A 4,747-nucleotide genomic window follows, 5' to 3' on the forward strand; every position below is an offset into this window, starting at 1 on the left:
CGTCGGAGCGCGCGCTCGCGCGGCGGCCGTAGCGCTAGAGGGCGACCCGCAAGTGGGGAGGAACCGTCCACCCAACGCCGGCGCTAGCCGGGGCCGGTGGGGGCCCTACCAAGGCGGGTCATGGTCGCATGTCGGTCGGTCCGGCCTCTGTTTACCGAGGCGGCCGGCACCTCCATCTGCCTTGGATGCCCCGAATCCGCAGACTTTCCTCCGGCCTCAGCTTAAGGAGACGGCCGTTGCCTCCATCCTTGGATGTTAACATTCGCAGAGTTTCAGCTCCGGGCTAGGGCGGGTGAAGTCATCTCGAACCACGTGCCTGAAGGCCGCCTCGCGCCGGATGCAGGCCCCGCTCTGTCGTGCGGTGTGACCGTCCAACGCGGGCATCGCTAGATTAGCCGTGGCCACGATCCTTCCACACCGCGAGCCTTTCGCCCTCGGCCGCTCAGTTCGCGGGCCGCTGATCCCGCTCCATCTCTCCGGCCTGTGTTTAAGGAGGCGGCCGGTCCTCCTTCCTTGGATGGACCATTCGCATATTTTTCGCCCGGCCTGTGTTTAAGGAGGCGGCCGGTAACTCCCTTTCTTGGATGAGACCCAACATTCGCATATTTTTCGCCCGGCCTGTGTTTAAGGAGGCGGCCGGTCCTCCCATTCTGCCAGTGTTCCTTGGACTTTGAATATTTCAAAGTCTTTCCGCCCAACATTCGCATATTTTTCGCCCGGCCTGTGTTTAAGGAGGCGGCCGGTCCTCCCATTCTGCCAGTGTTCCTTGGACTTTGAATATTTCAAAGTCTTTCCGCTCCGGGCTAGGGCGGGTGAGGTCGTCTCGAACCACGTGCCTGAAGGCCGCCTCGCGCCGGATGCAGGCCCCGCTCTGTCGTGCGGTGTGACCGTCCAACGCGGGCATCGCTAGATTAGCCGTGGCCACGATCCTTCCACACCGCGAGCCTTTCGCCCTCGGCCGGTGTCGGTCAACGTGTGGGTTTGGGGGGAAGGACGGCTGCCGGGAGCAGACAGCCGTCCCCGGGTGGGGTGTACAGTCCCTTCACCGCGGCCGCCGGGAGCAGACGGCCGTCGAGCGATTCTGCCATTGTTCCTAGGACTTTGTACATTTTAAAGACCCTCCGCGCGGGCCGCTGATCCCGCTCGGTCGCTCCGGCCTGTGTTTAAGGAGGCGGCCGGTCCTCCCATTCTGCCAGTGTTCCTTGGACTTTGAATATTTCAAAGTCTTTCCGCTCCGGGCTAGGGCGGGTGAGGTCGTCTCGAACCACGTGCCTGAAGGCCGCCTCGCGCCGGATGCAGGCCCCGCTCTGTCGTGCGGTGTGACCGTCCAACGCGGGCATCGCTAGATTAGCCGTGGCCACGATCCTTCCACACCGCGAGCCTTTCGCCCTCGGCCGGTGTCGGTCAACGTGTGGGTTTGGGGGGAAGGACGGCTGCCGGGAGCAGACAGCCGTCCCCGGGTGGGGTGTACAGTCCCTTCACCGCGGCCGCCGGGAGCAGACGGCCGTCGAGCGATTCTGCCATTGTTCCTAGGACTTTGTACATTTTAAAGACCCTCCGCGCGGGCCGCTGATCCCGCTCGGTCGCTCCGGCCTGTGTTTAAGGAGGCGGCCGGTCCTCCCATTCTGCCAGTGTTCCTTGGACTTTGAATATTTCAAAGTCTTTCCGCTCCGGGCTAGGGCGGGTGAGGTCGTCTCGAACCACGTGCCTGAAGGCCGCCTCGCGCCGGATGCAGGCCCCGCTCTGTCGTGCGGTGTGACCGTCCAACGCGGGCATCGCTAGATTAGCCGTGGCCACGATCCTTCCACACCGCGAGCCTTTCGCCCTCGGCCGGTGTCGGTCAACGTGTGGGTTTGGGGGGAAGGACGGCTGCCGGGAGCAGACAGCCGTCCCCGGGTGGGGTGTACAGTCCCTTCACCGCGGCCGCCGGGAGCAGACGGCCGTCGAGCGATTCTGCCATTGTCCCTAGGACTTTGTACATTTCAAAGACCCTGCGCGCGGGCCGCTGATCCCGCTCGGTCGCTCCGGCCTGTGTTTAAGGAGGCGGCCGGTCCTCCCATTCTGCCAGTGTTCCTTGGACTTTGAAAAGTCTTTCCGCTCCGGGCTAGGGCGGGTGAGGTCGTCTCGAACCACGTGCCTGAAGGCCGCCTCGCGCCGGATGCAGGCCCCGCTCTGTCGTGCGGTGTGACCGTCCAACGCGGGCATCGCTAGATTAGCCGTGGCCACGATCCTTCCACACCGCGAGCCTTTCGCCCTCGGCTGATGTTCGGCCAACGTGTGGGGAGGGGGTTATGGACGGCTGCCGGGAGCAGACAGCCGTCCCCGGGAGGGGAGACTTCACGGCGGCCGCCGGGAGCAGACGGCCGTCGAGAGATTCTGCCAGTGTGTTCCTTGGACTTTGAAAAGTCTTTCCGCTCCGGGCTAGGGCGGGTGAGGTCGTCTCGAACCACGTGCCTGAAGGCCGCCTCGCGCCGGATGCAGGCCCCGCTCTGTCGTGCGGTGTGACCGTCCAACGCGGGCATCGCTAGATTAGCCGTGGCCACGATCCTTCCACACCGCGAGCCTTTCGCCCTCGGCCGGTGTTCGCTCAATGCGCGGGCCGCTGATCCCGCTCCATCTCTCCGGCCTGTGTTTAAGGAGGCGGCCGGTCCTCCCATTCTGCCAGTGTTCCTTGGACTTGTAAAAGTCTTTCCGCTCCGGGCTAGGGCGGGTGAGGTCGTCTCGAACCACGTGCCTGAAGGCCGCCTCGCGCCGGATGCAGGCCCCGCTCTGTCGTGCGGTGTGACCGTCCAACGCGGGCATCGCTAGATTAGCCGTGGCCACGATCCTTCCACACCGCGAGCCTTTCGCCCTCGGCTGGTGTTCGGCCAACGTGTGGGGAGGGGGTTAAGGACGGCTGCCGGGAGCAGACAGCCGTCCCCGGGAGGGGAGACTTCACGGCGGCCGCCGGGAGCAGACGGCCGTCGAGAGATTCTGCCAGCGTTCCTTGTACTTTGAATATTTCACAGCCGTGCTCGCACTTAGGAAATTTTCGAGCGCTGTGGCACTTAGACATTTTTCGTCAAGAGAGGCACTTAGACATTTTTCGTCAAAAGAGGCACTTAGAAATTTTTCGTCAAGAGAGACACTTAGAAAATTTTTCTCTCTCTCTCTGTGTGCCTTCCAGGGTGCTTTGCCGTGCAACCCTGCCTGGGTGGCCGAGCAGGGGGCGATGCTGGCGGTTAAACCAGCGCTCGACTCTTCGCCGTTCTTTACCGTCAATTCCGCGCCCCCCATGCTCGTTCTGACTATATTTTGCGAAAGGGGAGTAAATCGTTGATGAGTACGCTGACTAGTGGGACCAACCATCGTACTCTGGCGCACCTGAAGACCAAAGTTGGTACTGCACCCTACCCCTGGTACCCCAACCCCTGGTACCTAAAGAGGGAGAGGCCGAATTTTCGCTTTCGGCGGCCGACCGCGGGAACCAGCCGAGGCGGACACTTTTCGGCTCAAGAGCCGTTGGCACTTAGAAAAAATTCGCACAAGTTGGCAGGACTTCCAGGAGAAGAGGCCGAATTTTCACTTTTGGTGGCCGTTATGGGGAACCAGCCGAGGCGGACACTTTACGGCTGTTGAGTCGTTGGCACTTAGAAAAAATTCGCACAAGTTGGCAGGACTTCCAGGAGAAGAGGCCGAATTTTCACTTTTGGTGGCCGACCTGGGGAACCAGCCGAGGCGGACACTTTTCGGCTCAAGAGCCGTTGGCACTTAGAAAATATTTGCCAAACTTGGCTTGACTTCCAGTAGAAGAGGCCGAATTTTCACTTTTCATGGCCGTTATGGGGAACCAGCCGAGGCGGACACTTTAGGCTGGTTGAGTCGTTGGCACTTAGAAAATATTTGCCAAACTTGGCTTGACTTCCAGGAGAAGAGGCCGAATTTTCACTTTTGGTGGCCGACCTCGGGAACCAGCCGAGGCGGACACTTTTCGGCTCAAGAGCCGTTGGCACTTAGAAAATATTTGCCAAACTTGGCTTGACTTCCAGGAGAAGAGGCCGAATTTTCACTTTTGGTGGCCGACCTGGGGAACCAGCCGAGGCGGACACTTTACGCTGGTCGAGTCGTTGGCACTTAGAAAATATTCGCCAAACTTGGCTTGACTTCCAGGAGAAGAGGCCGAATTTTCACTTGTTCTGGCCGTTATGGGGAACCAGCCGAGGCGGACACTTTACGCTGGTTGAGTCGTTGGCACTTAGAAAATATTCGCCAAACTTGGCCAGACTTCCAGGAGAAGAGGCCGAATTTTCACTTTTGGTGGCCGTTATGGGGAACCAGCCGAGGCGGACACTTTACGCTGGTTGAGTCGTTGGCACTTAGAAAATATTTGCCAAACTTGGCTTGACTTCCAGGAGAAGAGGCCGAATTTTCACTTTTGGTGGCCGTTATGGGGAACCAGCCGAGGCGGACACTTTACGCTGGTTGAGTCGTTGGCACTTAGAAAATATTTGCCAAACTTGGCTTGACTTCCAGGAGAAGAGGCCGAATTTTCACTTTTGTTGGCCATTATGGGGAACCAGCCGAGGCGGATACTTTACGCTGGTTGAGTCGTTGGCACTTAGAAAATATTCGCCAAACTTGGCTTGACTTGCAGGAGAAGAGGCCGAATTTTCACTTTTGGTGGCCGTTATGGAGAACCAGCCGAGGCGGACACTTTACGCTGGTTGAGTCGTTGGCACTTAGAAAATATTTGCCAAACTTGGCTTGA

Source organism: Syngnathus floridae, unplaced genomic scaffold (assembly GCF_059516105.1).
Source record: "Syngnathus floridae isolate MCC-2025c unplaced genomic scaffold, RoL_Sflo_1.0 HiC_scaffold_28, whole genome shotgun sequence".
Classification (NCBI taxonomy): Eukaryota; Metazoa; Chordata; class Actinopteri; order Syngnathiformes; family Syngnathidae; genus Syngnathus; species Syngnathus floridae.